Here is a 15,062-nt window from a genome sequence, read left to right as displayed (position 1 = left end):
AATATTTACAATAGTTAATTTATAAAAGTGAGAATATGCTTGGAGCTACAGACAATGGATAATGGGGAGCATTTGAAGGTTGTTCTTCAGATGGTGTGTGGCTCTCATTAATCAGGGCACTGTGAGGTAATGTTGCAGCTCTTTAAAACTTTCAGACCACACTTGGAATATTGTGTTCATTTCCAGTTACCTCACTATAAGAAGGATGTGAAGTTTTAAAGAGGGTGCAGAAGACACTTACCAGGATGCTGCCTGGATTAGAGAATATATCTTATGAGGAAAGGTTGAGCAAGCAATGGCTTTTCTCTGTGGAATAATGGAGGATGAAAGGCAACTTCATAGAGATGAGATTATGAGAAGCACAGATAGAGTGGACTTGCCCCAAAGTGGCAATGGGCAACACCAGAGGGCATCCTTCTAAGGTGAGTGGGGGAAAAATTAGGGGAGATAGGTCAGAGGTAGGTTTTTTAACATAGAAAGTGTCAAGTGCCTGGGATGCACTGCCTGAAGTGGTGGTAGAGGCTGATACAATGAAGATATTTAACAGGTCTGTACTCTGCTATGTTCACTGTACAACAATGGTTACATTCCAATGCAGATTTAGGGTTCCTAATCTGTAGCTGCATATCTGCACATGTCAACTCCTAAGTGCTTTGAGATTGGTCCACACTTCAGAGGGTCAAAATCTATTTGTGTAAAATTTCTGTAAATGGTTTTGGATTTTTGTGCAAAGGCTAGTCAAGTGTCAGCAATGTCTGACAATAGTTTTCTCTATTTATTTCACAATGCTACTTTCATGGCACCTTTTATGATTTTAAAGTGTCCCCATGTATTTGAAAAGGAATAAATTATGTTTGAAACATACAAATTGTTCGGTTTTAAGAAATGTATACCTGGTTCCATGAACAACAATGGGTGATTCAGATTGCCCCGTTTTTCTCTTGAAGTTAGATTCCAAAATCTCAAAACACTTGTAACCAGTAGCACAAGACTCTACCATTGAATAAAGTAGTGCTGAGGGTTACGGGTATCCAGCAACAAAGACTATGTATTCACATAGCCATATCTTCTGCTGTGCTTTCCACAAGAACCTGCCATCAAAGGCTGAAATTAACAACTCTTGTACTTGGGTCATCAGTTGTTTCTTAGCTGTAGCACTAGAAATCCTTCCTACCGTTCCTGTACCAGGTTGGGCCTAACACAAAGTGGCAAGTCTATTCATTTGAAAGGAGAAGAATGCCATTGAGGGTTTTAGGGTCAGATTTGCTTACCGCATATATGCATGTGGAAACACAGTGAAATGAGTCATTTATGTTAACAACCAAAACATGTGAGGGTAGCACACATTCTGGCACAACATAGCATACCCACAACGTTCAGCAGAGCAGATTGCAAGAAGCAACAAAACAACAGCAAAAGCAAGCCCCTTTCCTCCCTCCCACCCACACACATGGACAGTCTTCCAACTTCAATACAGGCCTCCAGAATCTAGTCTTGGGCCATTTGGCTTTGACTTCCAGACTTCCAATTAACCTTTGGGCTTCGATCTTCAGTATTGACCCTGGACTCGACGGTGACAGGACCTCAGCCTCCAGGATCACCGACGGCCTGGCCCATGCGCTTCCTCATGCTTCCTGCTTTCACAGGTGTTCAATCCCGGGTCCCACCAACCTGGGTTAGTCAATGTCTATGGACGTCCTTCATCACCCATCCACATTGCTGGACTTGGAGCACAGAGTGGTGGCCTGACCTCTAATTTCTCCACGTTCCTTTCCCTGACCTCTTAACTCCCCAACATCCCTGACTAAACTCTAACCTGATCCTTAACTCCCATCTCTGTCCCAAAAACCATCCCATGAACTTAAAAAAAACTAGGATTGAGCCACAATCTCAATGGAGACTGCAACTCGGTGCCAGTATAAAGGGTAAATGTCTTCCATATTTGCATCTTTAAAAACACTCAATTTAAGCACATTTATTTTTAAGGATGAAAGCATTTTATGACTATAGTTTGTGAATGCCATAACTTCCACTTTGAGGTTGCATCTCCAAACTGCATAGTGTCCTGACTACACTACTTGTTCTACACCTTGCAGCTCCCTGTGCAACAGCACTTTCGGAGTATATTTCCCAGAAGGATTGCAGTAGCTCATGATGCTGGTTCACTACTTCCTTCCTAAGACATCTAGGAATTGGATTTAAATACTGGCCATTCCAGCAATGGCCACATCCCCCTCCAGAAAAAAATTGAAGAAAGCATTTGCAAGCATTCAAACTCTTTCTAATCAGTAAACCTAGGGGCCTGACCTAATTGGCGATTGAGACAGGTGTGGGATTTGTCTATTCCATGCTGGGCTCCTGGGGTCAGACAAAAGCCTTGAGGAAGATTATGCTTGAAAGTCCACTCCAGATAAGTGAGGTTTGGTGGGCTTGAGCTTGGTCAGGTTGCTTCTCTGTGGAAAATCCACCCCGTTATAATGGTACATCTGCTGTCATGAACTAAATCTGACTGTGGTGAGTTTGAAACATATATCCCATGTTTGTAGCATAGTCTTTTATGTAGATACTTACAGAGAAACATAGAAAACCTACAGCACAATACAGGTCCTTCAGCCTACAAAGTCATACCGAACATGTCCCTACCTTAGAAATTACAAGGCTTACCTATAGCCCTCTATTTTTCTAAGCTCCATGTACCTATCCAAAAGTCTCTTAAAAGACCCTATCGTATCCGCCTCCACCACCTTTGCCAGCAGCCCATTCAACATACTCACCACTCCCTGTGTAAAAAACTTCCCCCTGACATCACCGCTGTACCTACTCCCCAGCACCTTAAATCTGTGCCCTCCTGTGGCAGTCATTTCAGCCCTGGGATAAAGCCTCTGACTATCCACACGATCAAGGCCTCTCATCATCTTATACAGCTCTATCAGGTCACCTCTCATCCTCTGTCGCTCCAAGGAGAGAAGGCCGAGTTCACTCAATCTGTTTTGATAAGGCGTGCTTCCCAGTTCAGGCAACATCCTTTTAAGTCTCCTCTGCACCCTTTCTATGGTTTCTACATCCTTCCTGTAGTGAGGCAACCAGAACTGAGCACAGTACTCCAAGTGGGGTCTGACCAGGATCCTATACAGCTGCAACATTACCTCTCAGCTCCTAAATTCAATCCCACGATCGATGAAGGCCAATACACTGTATGCCTTCTTAACCACAGAGTCAACCTGCACAGCTGCTTTGAGTGTCTTATGGACTCAGACACCAAGATCTCGCTGATCCTCCACACTGCCAAGAGTCTTACCATTAATACTATATTCAGCCATCGTATTTGACCTACCAAAATGAACCACTTCACATTTCTCTGGGTTGAACTCCATCTGCCACTTCTCAGCCCAGTTTTGCATCCTATCAATGTCCCGCTGTAACCTCTGACTGTCTTCCACTCTACCACAACACCCCTAACCTTTGTGTCATCAATTAAAGATACTTAATTAAAAGAAAATTATATAAGCCATGTTTCAGTGATAATCAGTATGTAGTCAGTATCAAAGGACTGTAGCAGCTGAATCCTCCAGTGATTCCTTGCCCAAGATTTGGTTACTAATAATTGCAAGCACCTTGATCTTCATTGTTATTTTGATTGGAAATTCTGGAGCTTCTGTCCTGTGCTGCTATTCAAGGGACAAATACTAGCTAAGTTCTGGGAGAGCTCCCTCGCTTTTCAGAATCATGTCATGGGATATTTTTATGCACATATGTAAAAGGGGAACTTTGGAAATGAAGTGAATAATAAATTCTGATGGACTGTGCTGTATGTGGAAATTTAATGAAGCATAATTGGAATGACCAACCAAGTGAATAGGCAGCATTTCTGCTGCATCCTTATTAATACTGCTGTGCACTAATAGTGAGCAGGATCATTGTATTTATGCAATATCATTCAGTTTGTACATACACTGTCTATTATAACCACATGTGTATGTAATACTGTACAGTCACCTGGTTAATCTCAGCAAACATGACTGTATATGTCATTCTTAATTTCACAATTGTAAACCATTGTGATCTTTATTGATAAGTTGCATTTAGCAACTTACTGAAGGTATTTGGCTTCCATAGCTCATCCTTTTAAATGTGCGAATACATTTTACCAAGTAGATGCATTCCTAACAAATACCATGAAAGATTTAAAACCTACATAATGCTGCAATATTCAGAAGGTAGCGAGATATGATGGGATGAATTAAATTATTAATGATCAAAGGTATTGTTTTACAATTCATAGCAAAATTGGTACCTCCAATACATTCTATGGGATGGATTTATTTGAAAGCATAAAATATGCCATAATTTAAATTAAAAAATTGTTAAATGGACAATGGACATAACTTGCTTAATGTTCTATTTAAGTATCAAGGTATATTCATGAATTGCATTCAGAGAATGTTACTGTTAAAGTAAATAGTTGCCATCATTATATAGTATCCATTAGAGTCTGACTAATTTAAATATCATAAAATGTATTTATGTTTTATTGTAAATATTTCAATGGCTTTAATACTTAGTTCTATTTATACATATTTTTCAAACTTGGATGGAGAATTAGAAAAGTTAAGTTTTTTGGAAGGTTGTCACTATTGGAGGATAAGAAAATGAATCATTTGTCTTGAGAAAGCAATTGAATAACATTCATTTCAATATGCTTCATGTTACTGCATCCAGTGCATGGGGCATGTATTTTGAATGATTTGTGACCATTTGTGCATGTCAACCTTCCCATAAGGACAGAGCAGAGCCAATGGGGGCACTTCAATATACTGTATTTCTCTTCTAATGCAGTTAATTATTTCTGTATAGATTTTATTGACTTGCATACTTTAAATGTATCAGCACTAATTTGGTAGTCCAAGCTTCATATGTAATTCCAAAGGTCTGAAAATATGGTGCAGAGAATGAAGGGAAAACAAGTGAATATCTTGTATTCCAAATATAATTGCTCTCCGGGTATTTGGATTTTTCAGCTGCACTTTTCATTCTTGAGGTTTCTATTGTTAATAATATATAAAACTATGATGTCTTCTAAACTAGGTTTCCAATATGCTCCAATTTTTGTTGGTCTGTAACAAATTCATTGATCCTGTTACAGTATTATCAGTATCATATGTTATATTCCAGGAAAGTACTTTGACGTACAAGTATTGATTCCTAATATTACATTTTGAAGGTCCTCTTAAGCCCCCTCCCAATCCCTAAGAGTGAAACTTGGATTGTCTTAATTCTTTAATCAGTCTCCTTGACTTTATAATTTAGATTGTGCATTCACAAAATTCAAACAATTTTCTGGCCACTTTGCAATTTTGTGTTATAATATAATTCACTTAACTGATCAACTGGCTGGAGTGTTCCCCAATATCTTTAACCTCTCACTTTGACAATCTGAAGTACCCAGCTGATCCAAGCAGACTTTAATTATACCGGTTCCGAAGAAGAACATAGTAGCTTGCCTTAATGACTTGTCCAGTAACACTTACATCCACTGTGATGTAGTAATCTGTGAGGTTGGTAATGAAACATATCAACTAATGCCTGACAAGCCACTTGGATCCACTCCAGTTTGCCTATTGTCACAACAGATAGAAAACAGATGAAATTTCATTGGCTCTTCACTCAACCCTGGAACATCTGGACAGGGAAGATGAAAACCCTCAAAACTAATCAACCAACTTCAAGATCTAAGCCTCAATACCTCCTTGTGCAACTGGATCCTCAATTTCCTCACTTGCAAATCCCAGTCAATTTAGATTGGCAACAATAGCCCCTGCACAAACTCCATCAGCACATGTGCATCACAAGGCTGTGTCCTTAGTCCGTGCTCTACTTGTTTTATGCCCATGACTGTGTAGCTAAGCACAGCACCAATGCCATATTTAAGTTTGCAGATGGCACCTCTGTCATTGGCAGAATCAAAGGTTCATCAAAGATGGTGACGAATCAGCATATAGGAGGGAGATTGACAAGCTGGCTGAGTGGTGCCGCAGCAACAACCTTGCACTCGGTGTCAGCAAGACCAAGGAGCTGATTATCAGCTTCAGGAGAAGGAAGCCAGATCCAGTTCTCATTGGGGAATCAGAGGTGGAGAGGGTCAGCACGTTTAAATTCCTCCATTATCATTTCAGAGGACCTGTCCTAGGTCCAGCATCTAAGTGTCATTATGAAAAAGCACAGCAACACTTATACTTTCTTTGAAGTTTGTGAAGGTTCAACTCGTCGTCTAAAATTTGATACATTTCTATAGATGTGCGGGGGAGAGCATATTGACTAGTTGCATCATGGTCTGGTATAGAAATACCTAATGCATTTGAATGGAACTGCCTACAAAAATAGTGGATACAGTCAAGTCCATCATATAACCATATAACAATTACAGCACGGAAACAGGCCATCTCGGCCCTTCTAGTCCATGCCGACGCTTCCACTCACCTAGTCCCACTGGCCTGCACTCAGCCCATAACCCTCCATTCCTCTCCTGTCCATATACCTCTCCAATTTTACTTTAAATGACAATACCAAAACTGCCTCTACCACTTCTACTGGAAGCTCATTCCACACAGCTACCACTCTCTGAGTAAAGAAATTCCCCCTCGTGTTACCCTTAAACTTTTGCCCCCTAACTCTCAAATCATGTCCTCTTGTTTGAATCTCCCCTGCTCTCAATGGAAAAAGTCTATCCACGTCAACTCTATCTATCCCCCTCATAATTTTAAATACCTCTATCAAGTCCCCCCTCAACCATCTACGCTCCAAAGAATAAAGACCTAACTTGTTCAACCTTTCCCTGTAATTTAGGTGCTGAAACCCAAGTAACATTCTAGTAAATCTTCTCTGTACTCTCTCTATTTTATTGACCTTTCCTATAATTCGGTGACCAGAACTGTACACAATACTCCAAATTCGGCCTCACCAATGCCTTGTACAATTTTAACATTACATCCCAACTCCTATACTCAATGCTCTGATTTATAAAGGCCAACATACCAAAAGCTTTCTTCACCACCCTATCCACATGAGATTCCACCTTCAGAAAACCATACACCATTATTCCTAGATCACTCTGTTTTATTCCTAGATCACTCTGTCATGGCACCATTGAGCACATCTACATGGAATGCTGTTGCAGGAAAGCAGCTTCCATCATTAGGAACCCTCACCACCCAGGCCACGCTCTCTTCTCGCTGCTGCCATTAGGAAGAAGGTACAGGAGCCTTAGGACCCACACCAACAGGAATAATTATTGCCCCTCAACCGTCAGGATCTTGAAGCAGTGGGGATAATTCACTCAGTTTCACTTGCCCCATCACTGAAATATTACCACGAACTATGGATTCACTTTCAAGGACTCTTCATCTCATGATCTTGACAACTATTGTTTATTATTATTTGGGTCAATAGAGCTCGTCAGCCTGGGAAGGCAGTCCATCTAAGAGAGGGAAAACTCTGGTTTTATACTTTGGCTGCCTTGTGGCCATACCCACTTATGGGAAAGGCTTCGGGAGTAAACCCTGAGGACAAATCCCGAGCTGGAGTCCCTAAGGCAGTCCAACGTTGTCTTCAACCTCACTCTGGCAATTCCTGCGACATCACTGGTGCCAAGCTGTATCAGCCCTGCCCTTCCCTTGGACAACATCGGTGGCATGGACCCAAATGTGCTGTTTTAAAACACATAAACAGCTCAAGAGTATAATATCATTTAAATGTATTCTCATTAAATTCATAAGTTTGAGAAGCAGTAGTGTTAACAAAATAATATGTTAATACCACACATGCTGGTAACAGTGTGCTAAAAAGCTTTAGCAAAATGTTTTTTAATTTTTGCAAACTTATGTTAGGCATGTCTACTCGAATATCATTTTCACAGCTTTTCATTTTTCTTCTCCCCAGGAACTGACTTAGTCAGATTATCAGCACAGTTGGTGCTGCCATGGATTTGGGAGCCAAGGGGTTAGTGGGTGAGGAGTGGAATTGGGTGAGAGTGGAACCCTAGAACATACCTTCAGGGGCAGGAGTTCCATTTGCATTTTTATGTAAAAGCAAATGAAATAACTAAAGATTCTAAAAATAGGTCATTGATCTGAAACAATAATTCTGTCTGTCTCCTGTTAGTTGCTGCAGTGCAGTTCCAAAACATTTTTTTTTACAGATCAAAGAAATCAGTTTGAGTAGTTGAAAAATAATCCCTAAACTAGTCAATGAGACTGAATTCAAGATGAAACCAGCAGCAAGCAGTTTGGCAGTGGTGTAAGGGAAACAAATAATGAAAAGTAGTTTTGGCATTGTCCCAATCTGCTCTTCATTGAACGAGGACACTGGGTTTCTACATCAAAGACTTGGTCTGATCAACTGGATTAGAAGAGCCCAGATTCACACGGGAGAATTTTCCTCTCAGTTTGATAAATTTCTGGTGTCTGAGGTAGAGGAGGATTGGTAGAACTGGATTTTGTTGGATGTGGAAAGTTCCCTCTCCATTCACAATATGCACAAAAGTGAAAGAAGTCGCATGAAAGTGAAAGAAGTCAGCCAAGAATGAAGATTTGTGATATACCTGGCATCACCTTGCAGGTGGTGTCATTGCTACACGCTTTTCAATTTGATTTTATTTTAAGCATTTTGTATTTTGCATTTGAATGTATACAGATTTATTTCTTATCTGCACAATCAAATGTCCTGGATATTGTACAGGATGCATTTAGATACATCTCATAACTCAAACTACAAAAGAATACAATGTTTCATGCTTTTGCCTAACTTTCTGTTAACATCCAAGCCAAAATCTGTTTCCTGTTTTCAGACAGTATGAAGTCATGAACAATTACTGAAGTAGCTTTCTCTGGCCTGAAGTTTTGCAGCAACGAATCCTTTCTAGCCTCTGGAGCTATAATTCCTGAACTCGGCTTTTAAGAGAAGTGTGCTGTGCGTGTTATATGTTTTGTGTGTGCACCGTAGTCCGGGAGACTGTGGTGGCCAGTGCTATCATGTTTGCTGTTGTGTGCTGGGGCAGCAGGCTGAGGGTAGCAGACACCAACAGAATCAACAAACTCATTTGTAAGGCCAGTGATGTTGTGGGGGTGGAACTGGACTCTCTGAGGGTGGTGTCTGAAAAGAGGATGCCGTCCAAGTTGCATGCCATCTTGGACAATGACTCCCAACCACTCCATAATGTGCTGGTTAGGCACAGGAGTAAATTTTGCCAGAGACTCATTCCACCGAGATGTAACACTGAGCGTCATAGGAAGTCATTCCTACCTGTGGCCATCAAACTTTACAACTCCTCCCTCGGAGTGTCAGACACCGTGAGCCAATAGGCTGGTCCTGGACTTATTTCCATTTGGCATGATTAACTTATTATTATTTAATTATTTATGGTTTTATATTGCTATATTTCTTCACTATTCTTGATTGGTGCAGCTGTAATAAAATCCAATTTCCCTCAATGAGATATGTCTGTCTGTCTGTTTCATTTGATTATGTATGTACAGTCAGACGACAGTAAACTTGAACTTGAAGTTTGGATAAGTACGTGGATGGGAGGGATAAAGAGTGCAGGTCAATGGGACTAGCCAGAGGAATAGATTGGGCTGAAAGGCTGTGCTCTATTTCTCTATGTCAATAACCAAAACCACACCAGCAATTCCTTGCAAGGCTGATATTGCATTACAGCCAAATATTACTTTAGCAGTTTAACCTTTGTAAGTATAGTAGTCCACTATTTCCTTTAACAAACTGTTCTCTTTTAACTTTAAACATTCCTCACATGTACAATTCATTTAAACTCTACATGTTTTGAATAGCACAGTTTCAAACAAACACTTATAGGTGTCAGTCCCCATGTGTACAAGGGATCAATCCCCAATAAGTTGCTGAAGTTTGCCCTGAACTCTCCTAGTGTGATATAGAAGTTGTATCTGTAACAACTTAATTGGAGTAAATCACCTTTCTTATTGATTTGACCATTTTATCTTAATCTTGTCTGTTTGCTAAAGGTCTGTATAAATGATCTCCTCTCAGTCCTGTTTCTATTCCTCTTTCAAGGAAACTTCATCCTGTTTAACATGACAAACACATCTGGATGGGTGAGTTTTGGGTTCATCAACAAGATTCATTCTAGCATGACATTTTAGCATTACAATTTCAAAGTTTTTCGAGGGTGAATCCATAAGGCGGAACCCAGGTTATTCTCAGCAGATCTCTTTTGGATAAAGAGATGAACCATAGGGCTTTAGAGAAGAAAACCAACAGTTAAAATTTCAACAAGCACAAATCAACACAGCTTGTCCCCAATTTACAGCAGAGTTCCATTCGTCTGAAATATTTGTAACCCCAACAGTTTACAAGTCAGAAGCGCAGCTGTGAACTAAGTTCCCAGGCAGTAGGAGATAGATGCAGCCCCTTAGCAACCAGCAAATACATCTCAACTGCCTCCCAAACACTCGTTCTACATTCAGGCTGCACACATGTTGGGCGCATGTAAGCTGGGAAGGATCTGTACGTGGTCCATCTGTATCTCGGAATGGATTGTTCCTCCAGCATTTCCTGCAGGTCACAGCCAATTTTAAAGGCTACTTGTAAAACAACAGCATGTTGGAATATGTAGCTTTTTAAAAGATTTTTGTGATAACATTAAAACTATCTTTACGGTACAGCTACCTGACTCCTTTAATGTTGATTTATTTTAAGTTAAATACATACTTCGGTTTGGTTGTGTGTGTCTTCCCCTAAATGACATATCTTGACTTCTGAGGGAATCATTCGCTTTCAGATCCACTCCTTTTCTTGCTGAACAAAGACTTCAGACACCAACCTTAATTACTTCCCCTAACTGGCATTTCTCTCCCTGGTGGTTGGAGCAAGCAAATCATAGTGAGCAACAGGACCGCGTGCAATCCATGTGGTAAATCCTCGGATTTACCGCAGTTGTAATTTCTCAGTTCAGTAATTGCTGCCACCGTGAGACAAAGCTGATGATTTGTGTGCCTTTCCACTTCACTTTGCTTTTGTTTTAATTCCCACAATACATGTGAGTTACAGCAAGATCTCATCTGTATTTCAACCTGACCTCTAGCTCAAGCACATCAATATCAGAGCCAGCTCGGTAACATATCTTTCCTTGTTCGAAGAGGAATGTCAATCAGATACATCAATACTATTTTCTTGTTCTGAGCATAAGAGCTTTAGGATTCTGTATCTTATCAATACTACATGAGCAAGCTCAATACAAAATGCTGATAGAGTAGTTGTACATATTGTTAATTCCATACATGAAAGATTTTACTTTACACACAGAGTAATGTATAATGTTGATTACTCTTAAATAATGAAAACTCAGTAACTAAGCTAGATTTTGGTGTAGTGTTTCGATTGGTGCTATAAAGAACAATTAGCTTTAATTTTCATTCTACAACTCAGAAATAATTGATAGTTACAACTTAATCAAAACAAAGAATATTTTAGTTTTGGTTAAGCGATTCGCAGATCAGTCACAAGTACTTAAATGTTACAAAAAAAGATGCCTTTTGTTAAAATAAAACAATTGAATTTTCTTTCATTTCATATAGAATTCACATCCTTCAACAGAGTGAATATGCAAACAGTTAAAGTTAAAACAGAATGGATTTTTAAAAAATCTTTGATCCATTAATATTTTATCTTTCCTTTGAGTGGCCTTTTGAAGTTCACATAAGTTTTACAAGATCCAGATAATCAGCTAGAACTACAAAAAGCACAAGCACATTTTGGGTAAAGATCCATTCATGTTAAGGAAAACAAATTATCCCAAAATTTTGTCAGTCCCATTCCCAAAATACCAATCCAAAATTGCCATTTTTTATTCTGTGAGAAAGTAGTACCCAGAATTAAAATGATTACATAACGTACAACAACAGCCAGATCTACACAGACCATTGTGGAATTCAGGTCTCCGCTTCTTCCAATAGTTCAGATAAAAATACAAACATGAGCATTAAAATAAAAGGAAAAGGATACAAAAGATGTTTAAAACAGAAATGTACAAGATTTATACTGGCTTTCTTTGCTGTTGAACTCTGTAAATAACTTCAAACACAGCAAAGTTTATTTTTATCTAAAGTGTGAGATAAAATTTTAGCATTCATTACATTCAATAATAAAGAAAAGATGACTGAAATGTTAAACACTTCTCATATCCACATGAACTTCTTAAAGAAACACAGAATCATTTCTTTGTTCATATCCAGTCCCCATTTTCCTGCTTATAAAACTTTAAGCAGAAGAAAGGAATAACATTTGCAAAATGTATATTTGTACACTAGGGATCTGGACTCCTCAAGGTATATTTCAGTCCTCTAAGCTAGCACCCTTGGGCTCTCTCCTTTCCTATGAGGTCCTGGTATTTCTGTTTCATCTTGCTTGCATGTTGCAGCTGTATTGCCATCAGCACATTACCATCAGTTGTGTACCACTCTACGATGCTCATCACAGTTCCATTGCTTACTCTGTGATTTGTACAAGTTACTTCGACTGATGTGAAGCCATGTTTGCATTCTAGGTGGCAATGCAGGCTACACTTTTGGGTTGGCTTTTTCCTTAACGAACAGCATTTCAATGTACAGGTGTTCCTATCTGCAAATTATTTCTTGCTATCACCTGACTTTATATCTTCCATTCCTGTATGTCTCCAGATTCATTCTAATGCTTTGATGTTTTCTGCAACTTGAGTATGGAATTCCAGTGTCATTTGTGTACTTTCATAAATCTGTTTGAGTTACTGCCTCTTTCTGTCTTTGACTTGGAACAGGTATTAACAATGCACTCATGCTCTTATAGGTCTCTGAGTCATTAACCACAGAGCTGAGCCTCCTATACGTGGGAGATAATAATATTCATCAATAAAAAACATGGAATACAAAACTTAATCCCACTTCTTCTTTTGCTCATCCAATTCTTTCCAGATACTTTATTCCTGTATTCTGGTCATATTGTTTACAAATCCTATGGAGGCCAAGATTATGATTTGTGCATCATTTCCCCTTCAAGCCTTGAAGTCACCTGCATTGTCTGTCCTCATCTGATTCTGCAAATTTCTGTAGTTCCTTAGCTAAGAATCTTAAATCTTAAAGTAAGCCTTAACCTGACTGCTACATACACAAAGTGAAGGCTCATTCTAACATACCTTTCTTTATTTCTTCCAACTACTTGCAACATCCTTCTCAGTGTGGGATCACACTTGAACATCTTCCTGTACTGATCTAAATCCTCACTTGGTAAAAGAGTTGCCTGAAACTCTGTCAACGAAGTACAAACAAACATGGACTCTAAACAGACAACATATGATACTGGAAACACAGTTGGGTTGGCAACTACATCTGCAATTCCATTCACTGTGCACTCAGAGTCAGGCAGACACCTTCTAGTCACCACCCAGCTAACAGGAGGCACCCACCACTCATTTCCAACTCATCACGTGCAGTCTTTTTAAACCCAGCTCTCATCCACAGTCCTTGTTCACTCATCAAACCAGCCAGCCTCAACCAGTCACACCTAACCTTCAGCTGCCTTGTTGACTGTCATACTATCTGTTCTCCTTGTTTTGTGGCCCCTCTTGGCTTGCTACTTTCCAGTTAATTAGTAAACAATCATTTACTGCTAAATCATCCCTGCTATTCTGCTTTTGAATAAATCATCATCTACAGTTCCTGACAAGATGGACAAACTCAATGATTGGCTCAGCAGAGTTTGCTTGGCCTGAAGATAGCTGTCCATTGACATGAGCACACGATTCAGAAGCAGAAGGAAACCATTACCCATTTCTCAACCACATCAACCCCATACCAGTCAACCCTCTCCCTTGCAGCCCTGGGTTCAGGTACCTGAATGATTTAATGGATCCTCAACCCCATTCCACAACTTTCTGTCCCAGTGCATTTTATAATTTGGGCTCCAGCCATCTATGTATCTTACAGAAAGAGACAAGATTGCCTTTGTCATCTCTCTCTTGACTGGCAACCTATGACCTAAGCGACGACTAACTGTGACAATAAGATCATAATACCTAGGAGTAGAATTAGGCCATTTGGCCCATCGACTCTGCTCTGCCATTTCATCATGACTGATATATTTCTCCTCTCAGCCCCAGACTCCTGCCATCTCCCCTACTCCTTCATTTTTGACCAATCAAGAATTTATCAACCTCTGCCTTAAATATACATACAGACTTGCCTCATCAGCTGCTTGTGGCAACAAATTCCAGAGATTCACCACTCTCTAGCTAAAGGAATTGTTCCTCATCTCTGTTCTAAAGGGACACCCTTCTAATCTGAGGCTGTGTCCTCTGGTCTTAGACTCCTCTGCCATAGGAAACATCCTCTCCACAATTACTCTGTCAAGGCCTTTCAGCGTTCAGTTGGTTTCAATGAGATCACCCCTCATTCTTTTGAATTCCGGTGAACACAAGCCCAGAGCCATCAAACACTCTTCATATGACGACTGGTTAGATACTGGAATCATTTTTGTGGACCCCTGTTGAACCCTTTCCAGTTTCAGCACATCCTTTCTAAGACATTGGGCACAAAACTGCTCACAATACTTTACTAGTATACTTCAATACTTCACTAGTGCTTTCTAAAGTTTCAACATTACGTTCTTGTTTTTTTGTTCTAGTCCTCTTGAAATGAATGCTAATATTGCATTTGCCTTTCACACCACAGACTCAAGCTGCAAAATAACCTTTAAAGAATCCTGCATGAGGACTCCCAAATCCCTTTACACCTCAGCTTTTTGTATTTTCTCTCTATTTAGAAATAGTCAACCCTTTCATTTCTGCTACCAAAGTTCATGACCATACACTTCCTGACACTGGATTCCATCTGCTACCTCTGTACCCATTTCCCCAATCTGTCTAGGTCTTTCGGTAGCCTTTCCACTTCCTCAAAACTACCTGCCCCTCCACCTATCTTCATATTGTCTGCAAACCTTGCAGCAAAACCATCAATTCCATCATCCAAATCATTAAAATTTGACATAAAAGGAATCAGTCC

Source organism: Hypanus sabinus, chromosome 5 (assembly GCF_030144855.1).
Source record: "Hypanus sabinus isolate sHypSab1 chromosome 5, sHypSab1.hap1, whole genome shotgun sequence".
In the NCBI taxonomy this organism is placed as follows: Eukaryota; Metazoa; Chordata; class Chondrichthyes; order Myliobatiformes; family Dasyatidae; genus Hypanus; species Hypanus sabinus.
Note: the sequence above shows the minus strand (reverse complement) of the source record.